This window comes from Rhinichthys klamathensis, unplaced genomic scaffold, assembly GCF_029890125.1.
Source record: "Rhinichthys klamathensis goyatoka isolate OS25496 unplaced genomic scaffold, OSU_Roscu_1.1 h1tg000243l_1, whole genome shotgun sequence".
Taxonomy (NCBI): Eukaryota; Metazoa; Chordata; class Actinopteri; order Cypriniformes; family Leuciscidae; genus Rhinichthys; species Rhinichthys klamathensis.
This window is the reverse complement of record NW_026606765.1, coordinates 445,885-458,407: the sequence shown is the minus strand read 5'-3', so window position 1 is coordinate 458,407 and position 12,523 is coordinate 445,885. Positions and strand designations below refer to the sequence as shown.

Genomic DNA, 12,523 nt, shown 5'->3' with positions numbered 1-12,523 from the left:
GACGTTGTCGACAACGTCGACTAATCGTTGCAGCCCTAACATCCACCCACCCATCCACCCACCCACCCACCCATCCATCCATCCATCCATCCATCCATCCATCCATCCATCCATCCATCCATCCATCCATCCATCTATCCATCTATCTATCTATCTATCTATCTATCTATCTATCTATCTATCTATCTATCTATCTATCTATCTATCTATCTATCTATCTATCTATCTATTCTATATTTTTTTATAATATTGCCAAACCTGACCTGCCTATTTATGGAATTAATTAGCCTTCTAATTATTTCAAATTTTTCAGTATAACATCTATGATAACTGTAACTGTAATGTGAAAATGAAATGAAATTGAATGCAAGTGATAAAATGATTATAAAATAATTATAGCAACATTAAAAAAAATGTTTTGTGTAATTTTTTTTGTAACTGAGGTTCTTTTTTAAAATCCATGTGTTTTATTGCTTGATTGCCCCATTAATGTTATAGAATTATTTCAAGATTACTGTTGAATTACAGTTTTTCTCGATCAATTTGACACATTTCTCCAGATGAATGTAGTTGCTCTCAAAACAATTAACACAGCAAACTGAACATACTCTTCAATTTTACTGCATAATTAACTATTTTATTCTAGTAATGCATTTAAAAATTAATAGTAACATCAAAACTACAGGTGTGTTCTCTGTTGATTTGATAACAAATTCAGTTGTAGATACACAAATACATGAATGAAAATAAAATACATGTTTTTCGTATTCTTTAATCATGTTTTTTAAAGTGCTTTAATGACGAGTTTAGTTGTATAAAGATACATTTTCACCCAAAATAAATAAATAAATAAATGTGCAATCATTGAATCAATGAACTTTAAAGATCATGCCTCTCATTTACATCTGGTCAAAGAATTTCATCAACATCATAGCATATATTTTCACGAGTCTTGGGGAAAAAAGCTGTGAATGCTGGATCCATCCTTGTGCCTCAACTTCTCCAGACCTCTTCCCTCGCTTGAAGAAGACTTGTAAGGGTTGTGATCATAAACTTTCCATCTCCAAAAGGAGAAAATACTGGAAGGAACACTGTCCTGAAATGTGGAAGATGCTCAAACCCCTCTTGCACCAGTGCTGAATTGTGAAATTGTACATTGTCCCAAACAACTACACAATTTCGCTCAATTTGCTCCTGATCACCTTGCGGAAAGTGGATTTCATTGAGGGAGTTTAAGAAGTGTAGAAGCCTTTCTGTGTTGTACGTCCCCAAGACAGCGCTGTGTGCCACAACACCAGTGGACTGCACTCCAGCACTTGTTGTCCAGGGACATTTACTGGGGCACAGAGTTTATATTGGGCTGAACTCTCTGTCCAGCTTATATCAAGGAAAGGCCATCATTTATGACATGGTCAATTAGAGTGGCTCTGACTTCATTTGAAACCCGTCTGTACTTTATCTTTCTACCTCTCCTCCGTCCTCTGACACCTTGCTCTCCCCTTCCCCTCTGTCCATGTCTTCTTGTATTTTCTGCTCTTTCCTCTAATACCATTGCCTTCCACTCTCTCTTCTCCTCTTCCTACATCCCCAGCTCTTCTTGCTTCTCCCAAATCCTCAACTCTTCTTGCTCCATCTCCTCAACTATACCCTCTATTCCTTTCCCCTCATCTCTTTCTACCTCTTCCACTGTTCCTCTCCCTTTCAATGTTACCCTTCCTCTATCCTCTCCAAAATCTCTCACTCGTCCTTTTCCCATTCTTCTTCTTTTTTTCTTTTCCCCTTTATAGTTTTTGTAATTGAGATAGTGTGTAAACAATTCGGAAGTTTGCATTTCCTGTGTTGTGTGCATTAGGCTATACTAACTCAGCAGAACTTTATTTGTGGCTAATTGAGAAGATCCCGAGTGCAACTGAGAGTTTTGTTTGTTGTGTTTGGAAAAATGGTGCACAAATGATTGTGATTTTTGTAAAACCAATAAAAAAAGCTGCAATTGTTTTTTTCCTGATACATTAACGTTTTGGTTGGCTGTATGAGCTGGGAAAACATTTGAGGATTTTGTGCACAGCGTTTTGAAACAATGATGCATGTGATTTGCAATTTGCATAAAAAAAAAGGAAAATTTACTTTGTAAAGGAATTACAAAGTGTTCAGAGCACTGCGTTAACTGTTTAGAGAACACAAGTGACCTGAGTTTGGAGAAATGTGTCAAATCGATTGAGAAAAACTGCACTGGCTGGACTCGAGCTCTTTGACTGAATTTGGAGGACCTGTCCAAACATCAATATATTCTGCAGTGCACAGATTCAAAGAAAATGTTATATCAGATATAGCCAATGATATTTATAAATATTGTGTTTACTGAATAGTAAAAACTTTCAATGCAACATATACTGGAAGTGTTACAAAAGCCAAATATTCGCCAGTTAAACCAGCAGGTTGAGATGCTTTATATGAATATTAGCTGTAACAGCATCAGAGTTCTTATATCATGAATCAGATAAACGCGCGACGACAAGTGTCACTTTTGGAAACCAACCCGACTAGATGAAATTCTTAGATAGGACTTTATTTTACCTTGTATCATCTTGAGTCCTTCTTTGCAACGCTTGATCCTCGAAACATCGGCTGCAGCTTCACCTGACGAGACAGTATATCCCTTCATACAGAACACACTGAGTGTGAAACTGTTCCTTTTTTTCTGTTTTTCTCAGTCGCTTTGGTACATTTCTCGAATCATCCTTAACATTTGCAAACCAGTATGTTAATTTCTCTAAACAAAATCAAAATGGACTAGGCCTACCTGCAAAAACTTGCTCAAATCCTTATCTATAAAGAAAATACGCATTTTTACAACTATTTCAACCATTTTGCATTTAATGACTTATGTAAGGAACTAATGCCTAGATGTTTTGAGGTGTAAGACAATTCAACAGAGAACAATTTTGAGCAACATGACATTAGTAATTGATAAACAGCAGACAGACAACTATAGCTAGGCTACATTTATCAATCAATTGCATGAATCCAAAGCATTTGTAACTTGTTCAGAAGAATGAGAAATTGATTTTATGATGTGCACAAGTGAGTAGATGAAGTGACCAAGTAGTTTTGCTTTGAGAATTTGTGTGTGATGATGATCTGAGAAATGCAGCAAAGCGACTGAGATTCCACGAGGCACGTGACGAGTTTAACCGTACACGACGCCATGGCGCCCTCTGCAGGCTCACAGGAGCGATCAACAGCGACATTTGAAGAGGAACTGTCGAGGAGAAAAGAGATGGGGCAGATTTTACTTCATTATCTCCCTCAGCAGTGTGTTTCCATATTTAAGATAAACACATTAAATATATGAACTTAATTTTAATACTTTTTATTTATTCCATTTTTTAGAGCTTTTGTTTACTGACTTTTTTAAGGAAGACAGTATAAATACAATCTAATATATCATATCATAAACAGTATATTAGAACAACCACTCACTCGCTACTACATTCGCCCACTCTCAGACATGACCTTGCTTGCAAAATAGGATGTATTTAAAACATTGCAATTAATACAGCTTGTCCACTTCAATGGGCTTCTCTGTGTTCATGATGTAAGCTTTTTAATGTTTTTGAAAGTCTCTTCTGCTCACCAAAGCTGCATTTATTGATTAAGAATATGTAAACAGTCATATTTAGAAATATTTAAATTTAAAATAACTTTTTTTTCTGTTTGAATATGTTTTAACGTAAGTTATTCTTGTGATTTTCAAAGCTGAATTTTCAGCATCAATACTCCAGTCTTCAGTGTCACATGATCCTTCAGAAATCAGTATACAGATGTTCTGAATTGCTAAAACACTAAATCCCATTCTCTGAACCAAATTCTCAATACTTAGCCTAAACCAATTTGTCGAAAAATCACTCTTTCTGTAAAACTTTAAACAAGTTTAAGTGGTTAACACTGTATATTTTCACTCGCTAAAACACATTTCGCACTGTGATGCATTTATGTTTCAAAACACTAACCACAGGCAGGCAAAAGGTAAACACAATTACAACACAGTTGTCATCGTTTACACACAACGACTCAAAATTGTTCACACTCTTTTCTAATGATGAGACCAAACCAATTAACTGTACATAATACAATATTACAATAATTACAATAATAAAACATAATCAAAATTAATGTTGCACTGAATGTTTATACCAATAATGAATGGAAACAATATAAGAGAGAGAAGAGGAAGAGTATGTGTAAGAGGTGGTGAACAAAGGAGGAAGAGTAATGTGTGGAGAATGTTGTCAAGGCTGGATCTGGCTTTAGGGTTTTCCCTTTGCCACAGAGATGACATTGTCTGTGATGTGGAGAGTGTCCTCTGGCCGGACCAACATGAAGACATGATGCAGAAGCAGAATAAAATCTCTCTCACTGACCTTTGTTTTTGCAGTTGCACAACTCTTCTGAGTGACTGTAACAAGCTTTTCATTTAGAGTTTTTTTTACTGTAACCTGTTTGGCTTTTGCAGTTGGGTCACTGTATTTCCACAGTATATGCAAGTGCTAAATAAACATTCAATAGGCCTACTATAGCCTATAATATTCAGTACAATACTATACTTGCAGTGCATGCAGTTAGCCTATACAATGTATTCACATTACTACTATGTTGTCATTACTATAGCTGCATTTTTTTTTACTTTGTTACAATATACTTTTTTTCTGTAACTGCATGCTTTGGATGCTGTGTTCTCCATTTTTTGAACGAATGATCTAGTGTTTATAGCCTCGCTGTGTGTATGATCTGAAAGCATTGTTTGATTAAGAGCACAGATCAAATGTTTTTGAGGCAATTGTTTGATTTTTACCAGAAGAGTCAGAGGTTCTCTGAATATGGTTTGAAAATGTGGTTTTGTGTTTAAGGTTTTGAGAAAGTGAGTGATGGTTTCAAGAAATGTGTTTTTAGCTATTCAGAAAAACTGTATGAAAGTATAAGTTCAATAAAAAAAGAGACCCAGAAGCGTTGCGTTTGTACACAAACAGTGAGGGCTCCCCCTGTCGGAGGGGATCTGTTTACACGAGCTGTGTCGCCATCTGTCGGGTACAATGAGGAACACTGAAACCTCCATAGACAAATGTTTCAGGTTGTCGGACATATGGAATTTGAATTTGAAAAGTAATTTTCTAGTGCCAGGACAAATAATTGTAATAGGCCTAACGTTATAATTTATAACAGAATACTGAACTAATTATAACCGGATATAGATTCTACTCTCTATGCAGCCTTTATGTCAGTTTCGATTTTCCCTGTCAACAACACGTCAGCAAAAATAAAGGCTATATTACATAACTATACAGACAGAAAGAGGAAAGGAATGAAATTTGACGCGGCTGTGATACGCATGCGCAGTGACGTGTGTGTACATTCTTGAGCGGAAAATGATGGCGATTATCCAGACGCTTGAAGAGCCTGAGCTCGCTATGGATGGAGGTGGCCGTGAAAACTAACAACACTTACGGGGAAAAGTTGTTTGCTTTGGAAGATCGTGACCCGTCTCGACCCCTGGACGTTTTCAGACGTCGGAAAAAGCGAGTGGATAAAGGCTGAGACTGTAAACTGGTGTAATATTCAAGTGTGAAAGAGCCACGTAGCTTATAGAGATCCAGATCACACACACACATACACACACTGGCCTAGTGCTTTTAAAGCCTCCACACATACACACCAACCTGAAGAAGAGGAGTGATCGGGAGAATAAGATATACAAAGCGGAACGAGCTGTTGGTGAGTCGATTCACGTTTGCAAATGATTTGGTTTTTTCTAAATGTGCATTTGCACTTCATATGCTCACTACAGAGAATGCGCGTTTATTTACTTCACGCATTTAGATTTGATTGTGTAAGTGATCTCTCTTTTGAGCCACTTTTAATGTGCAATGATCTGCATATGGGTTAAAAGTGTATATGAAAGAAACAGAGTAGGGCCTGAAGTGCACACGTCAACGTCATCTGATCACAGAGCTGCAGATTAAATACTGCTGCAGTCACTATACTCTCTCTGGCCGTGTCTCAAACGCTACTGAGCTTTCTACATAGACTGCATTTGTGGACAGCATGCGCGTGCAGCGTGCAGTTTGCTCTTCATTGTCGCGTTAAATAAAATAAAAAAGTATTAGATTTTGGCGTTTTCATAACTAACTTCTGCCACTTAATGTTCGATGCGAACGTTCTTCGCCGATGCATGATGTTCCGAAAGTGTTCAATTGGAGTGTGCCGGTGATGGTGAGCAAAAATGTTCAATTTAAACTTTCACTTTGCGCCTTAAATGTTCAGGTACAAAGTTCGAATGGATTTTCAATAACAAAAGAGTGGGGTTCGAACGTTCTTGCGTTTTTGGTGGCTGGAATGTTTAGATTTGAACGTTCGATTCGGGGCTAAATGTTTGGTTTGAACTTTTGAATGTCCCTATGATGCACACAAACTATTAGTTCTTACTGCTCTGTAGAAACTGAAATGTTTTATTTGAAAGTTGATGGCCAAAAATGTTCGATTTAAATGTTCGGAAGTACCCAACAACAACGTTCTCTATCTCTAGATAGGCAGCTCGCTAGGTTTTGAGACACAGTCACTGTTTTGTTTTAATTGTGCTCCTCTAAATTGGATTAATATAAATTGAATATATTTTTTAAATAATCAATTCTAGTAACAGTTAACTAGCAGTTTCTCAATGCGTAATTTTTAAGACCTAAAATCAGCCTTTGTTTATTAAAGTTTTAACATTTTTTTAACACTATTGACCAAATTATGTTTATTTTAACTGTCCTCTGAACTGTGTAGTTTGGGATTATTATATTAAAGGTTAAGTGTGCCTTTTTCCAACACCAGTGCAATCAAATTCAGAATTAATACAGTTATTATTATTATTATTATTATGGTCCCCATGTCCTCCATTGGTTGGACAAACAGACAATCCCACCCCAAACACATGCTATTGGTTGGACTGATTGGGATGCTGTTTTGAAAGTGTCCCAGGAGGACTCAGCTTATAAATGTCTTATAATTTTTCTACATATTACACTAAGATGTAAAGAATTTAGTAAAAAAAAACACACACACTACCTTTAAAAATCTACTCAGTCCAGTTTCATTCCCTGTTATAATCCAGTTTACCACCAGATGCCAGAAATGTTCAGTAATTCCTTTCTGGCAATATTATGCTCACACCACCACCTACAATTATTATTATTTTTTAGATCGCTTATACTATTAATAAAGTTTTTTGCAAAAAAATAACAACAACAACAACTGTTATTTAATATATATATAAAAATACAATTATTTTCAAACCTCATTCCGCCCCCCTGTCTGAAATGATCTGTTTTTAGGGGACGGCTCCTTTAAGGCTCGGCAGTGAACGGCAACTGTTATGATTGGCTAACCCCATTGCATTGAAAACAGTGTCAATGGCCACTTTCTATTGTATTTACAGGCAAAGCATTAGCTGTTGTCAGATCCAATACAGCCGGCTGCTTTATCTTTCAGTGCAAGTGTCTTTGTGAACTCTCCATCACACTGTGCCTCCTTTACAAAACAACCTGCAGTCAAATGCTTCGAACAAACATGTTAGTTGTGTTGGGCTTGAAGCGGTGCTGCGCTGACCGATCGGTGCATGACATCAAAGTACCGTGAGAGCAGACTAGTGGGTGACCGATATTTTACGTATTATTTAAAACAGCGGTTTTCAATAGGTGAGGCGCGCCTCCCCTGGGGGGCGCCAAAGAGCCACAGGGGAGGCGCGACACGCGAAGAAAAAATAACTCTGTATGCAGCTCTATTAATGTCGCAGGGCTTAAAGTATCCCGGCAACGCATGCAATAAGTTTTTGTATATGATAACGCTCTTATTCACGCAAATGCTTTTAAACCATTCATTCGCGACAAGACAAAAGAGAACGCGCTGTCAGTGAATGTCCTCCTGTCCTGACACACGCACACATACGCACGCACGCATGAAGCCTTGTTTATACTCGACGCGTCCGCAAGTGCGCGAAGTGCGCGCGGCTAAAATGACGTCATTGCGGTGTGGGCGGTCGTGCGCGTTGGGTGCGCAAGACCCCATTTCGCCTGGCGGTGTGCACGGCACTTTTTGTAACATCGCGCGCGGCGCCGCATCCGAAGATGAACGACTTCGAGCCGAATCAGGCCGAACTGGTGCGTCTGTACCAGCATGTTTATGATCCTTCTATACACAGAGACATTTGCATTGATGGGCGACCATAAAAGCCTCTCATTTTGTGAATAGGAACACATTTGCATTAAGCACCCAGTTTGCACTTGTCTAAAGTAACTGCTTACATTTATAAAATAAGCCTACATTAGCAGAAGTAAGCCCTGCTGATGAAATTAAGGTTTAAACACTCTTCAATAAGGCTTCAGTTGTTTAACGAGTTTGTACAAGAAAGTACAATACACCTACTGCATTTATTACTCTTTTAATATGAATCAGCTATTAATAAACTACTAATAAACGGCAAACTACTTCTTCACTGCTGATTCCTGGTGGTTTAGAGGAGAATTACTCCGAGTCGCCCCCTGTCGTTTCACAGAATAGCACAACGGCGAGCGCGTCAAGTATAAACGCCTCGTCCGTTTGGAGAGGTGCGCGCGCAGTCAGCGGAGACTCGCGCTCGTGCGGACGCGTCGAGTATAAACAAGGCATGACGCACAGAAAGACGCGCGCCAGTATCGAGTTCTCTTTCGCGCCTGAACGAACAATAACCCACACATTTATACCAAAATGTCAGTTTTGTCGAGTATCCTCACAAGAACAGTCTTAAATGAGTTAAATAAAATCTTAAATAGAAGTAAAGAGTAGAGAATGAGATGATTCCAATGCTGGAGTGTGTGTGCGCGCGCGCGCGAGAGAGAGAGAGAGAGAGTAGGCACGGGCATGAGAGAGTGAGACACGCGGGCGCGATCGAACAGTGGAGACATAAAAACATACTCCGTCATTTTGTTAATACAGGACATCATTCAGTCTGCAAAGTGTTTACTTATATTTGTGTAGTCCTATACTCGCAATAAAACACAACATCGTGCTTTTCTTCACTCTGTATTTCTTGTCAAACTGTAACCTATAACTGTCACACACACATACACACCGTTTTAAAAGCAAAACATATTTATCCAACCCCTTTTTAAAACAGTCTGTGTGTTCCATCTTTTGGACATTCATCATATCGCATTGGTTTTCATTTCTTGTCCTCAAAACAGAGCACTAATCTGTTTATTTTTAAGTTACACATTAATTAAAAAAGAAAAAATCCATTATTTATAATTCTGATGAGAATAAAGTTACGGTTAATTAAAATGAAGGAAAACAAATATATTGATCTGAAATATTGCAAATTTTAAATTCATTCAGGTACAATTACCAAACATATCTCAAGGTCTTTTTATCTTTTTATTAATTTAATAAACTAATTATATAAAACTATTATCAGTGCACTATAAATAAACTGGTTCTATGCCTTTATTAATAAAACTTATTTAAAAAATACAAGGCTTAAGACATTTATAAAAATGCCTTCTATATTTCTGTTTTGCTTTTCACTCCATTGTACTGAAATCGTACCGAACCGTGGTGACTGAACCGAACCGTGACTTCTGTGTACCGTTCCACCCCTAGTATTGTCTTCATACTATGAATTATGTTAAGCTATGGTAAAAGTGGTACCGCCAGACCTGGAGATCGGCTGAATCCTATAAACGGTAAAAAAAAACAATTGTTTTACTCGAGGGGAGGTGGAAAAGGAGCTTAATTTCCCAAATGGTGCAATATCCCTGTAACGTTAGCTTGGTTTATCGTTTCCCTGGTGCTCTGCCCTGACTTCTTATGATACAGTGCATGTCTAAGATACAAACTTCCGGGTTGCAACACAAAGATTTTTGATAAGTATGCTGATTTTTGTTAAGTCACGCTCAGAAATGTGTCATTTGCATATTAAAATCACAAAAAATCGAGCAGGGGGCACGTACGACCACAACCCCCCACCACCCCCGTCCCGCCGCACCGCGCCACTGTCACCTTTTTTACTCTGAGGAGTTTGCAGGTCTGATTGTGAATTTAGACTTATGTTTACATTTTAATTATTTGAGTTTTCATGGTTGTGTTGACTTTTCTGTCTTGGGATTATAATCAGAGGAAGGTTAAGTTTAAAATAAAAATGTTTAAATGTAATATATTTTTTCTCCTGGTCCTTATTTTAAATGGGTCATAAAAAAATCAATAATTATCGATATCGACCGATATGAAACACTGATATCGTGATACAGTTTTCAGCCATATCGCCCAGCCCTAGGCGACAGAAGCAACTTATTGTGTCACGTATGGCAGGCAAACCCCATAACATGGGCGAAACACTGCTACTCATTGCATTACACATGTTAAGCATGTTTTGTTGACTTGTGGTTAGGCCAGTGATTTTAAAAGTAGCCTCAATTAGGCCTGCATAAAGTTGGAAATTATTTGCTGTTGCAAAGAATAGTTTATGAATGCACTTTTAAAAAAGTTGTGGAAATAAAATGTCTTCAATTAGGCTACAATATTAAAAAATATTTACATTTTATCCGTTTTTATTGGAACTCATCGTTGCCTGGAACACACAAAAGATGGCATTTACTGCAGAGGTGTGTGGGTTAGGGCAGGGGGGCGGGATTTTGGGGAAGGGGGGGCTCGGCTGTCCTAACCTACTGTTAGGGGAGGCTCACATTCACCCAATTTGAAAACCCCTGATTTAAAACATTAGAAATGCATTGTTTGAATTGAATAAAATGAATAAAAACAAATCTGAAATTAGATGGAAACTTCTTGAATTTGTATCTGTAATCTGTAATCCTATTGCAGTATTTTTCATAAATAAAAAAATAGTTTGAAAAAATCTGAATAAAAAGGAAGTAAACAGTGATTGTTTTTCAAGTAAAGACAATGTAAAACTAATTGTACATACAGCACACAGTGAAAATGACTCTTGCCTCATTTAGTATATGCAGTTCTATAAATATACAAATGAGCCCCGCCTCCACTCACTCACTCAGCTCAGAGATCCACTCGTTGACAATCACACGTTGACCTGATTGGTTACAAGGTAGTTTGTGACGTCAGAAACACCAGCGATTTCAAACCGTGTTTTTGAGTCTGTCTCTGGTTCACTGCAGTTTTAAGGAGAAAATACTCGACTTATGAATTTACACATGGTTTGTCTTAAAGCATATTAAAAGCAACACAGACATATAAACAACGTTACATTTTTATTTTAAGGCATAACATTATTTTTCCAAGGAAAAAACGTTTAAATATGTAATTTTGGTGATCAAATATGAGTTTTAAGTAGGGCTGTCAAATGATTAATAACGATTAATCACATCCAAAATAAAAGTTTTTTTTACATAATATATGTGAGTGCACTGTGTATAATTATTTTGTATAAATACACACACATGCATGTATATTTAAGAAAAAAATATTATTTATATATAAAATATTTATATATAATATAAATTATATATAAATCTATATACAGTATATACATGAAAATATTTCTTAAATATATACAAGCATGTGTGTGTATTTATATATATAAAATAATTTTACACAGTGCACCCACATATATTATGTAAAAAAAACTTTTATTTTGGATGTGATTAATCACGATTAATCATTTGACAGCCCTAGTTTTAAGGGATAAAATGATTGACTACAGGGGGACTTTTAGTAACTGAATGCCAGTGGGCGGGGCCTATGGGGCGACGTCTTGATCTAGAGGCAGTCATATGCAAATTCATATACCGTGTGATGTCACAAATGCCACAATATCCAAATGAGATGTTGTTGATGCTTAATAAAATAAATGCTTGCAGGATGTTTTTCTCATGTCATGACCCTTTTAAAGAATAAATAAAATTAGGATTTTATGGTGAAGACAAAATTAAAAATGATATAATTTTAAAACTTTAACTAGCTTTGAGTTATTTTGTTTTTCACAAAATGACAGGCTCAAACCGAGGCTATTTTACAGCTAGTTTTCCATCACTGCACTGCAGGACACTTGGTTATTTATTAATAGAGTCATGGCTAATAACTATGCAAACATCATTGCTTGTTTTAGACAGCTTCATGCTGTGCTACATTTACTTATTTTCTTTTGAATGAGTCTACACTTTTCCCTGTAATATTATACACTCCACATTTACAGCTGCATGGTTATTTCATTAAGTTATCATTCCCAAATGTCTCTTTTTATTTATTTGCAACATGCTTTGCTTGGCATGCAAGAAACTTGTGTAAAATCACATGCTGTTCATTATATTCCCCGCTGCTTTAGAGCATGCATGCTTCCTTTTTCACCTGTCAATCACAGCGCAGATCTGTTATCCATCACAGCATAGAGCAAACTTGTTTTTCTTTTATCTTGGACACTGTGTTCTGAGGAAACGCATGTATTTTAGATTGTGATGAGAGCTTTAGTTACACCACCACT

General features: G+C 37.0%; 1 protein-coding gene across 2 annotated transcripts in view; it reads left to right on the top strand.

Moving 5' to 3' along the window:
• The first annotated feature begins 5,396 nt into the window (after positions 1-5,396).
• Positions 5,397-12,523, top strand: part of fndc3a (fibronectin type III domain containing 3A) — a 96,489-nt gene continuing 89,362 nt past the window's right edge. For both annotated transcript variants that reach the window (XM_056266013.1, XM_056266011.1), the window contains exon 1: positions 5,397-5,769. The gene's annotated coding sequence lies outside the window, so the exon portion shown is untranslated. The remainder of the gene's footprint in view (positions 5,770-12,523) is intronic.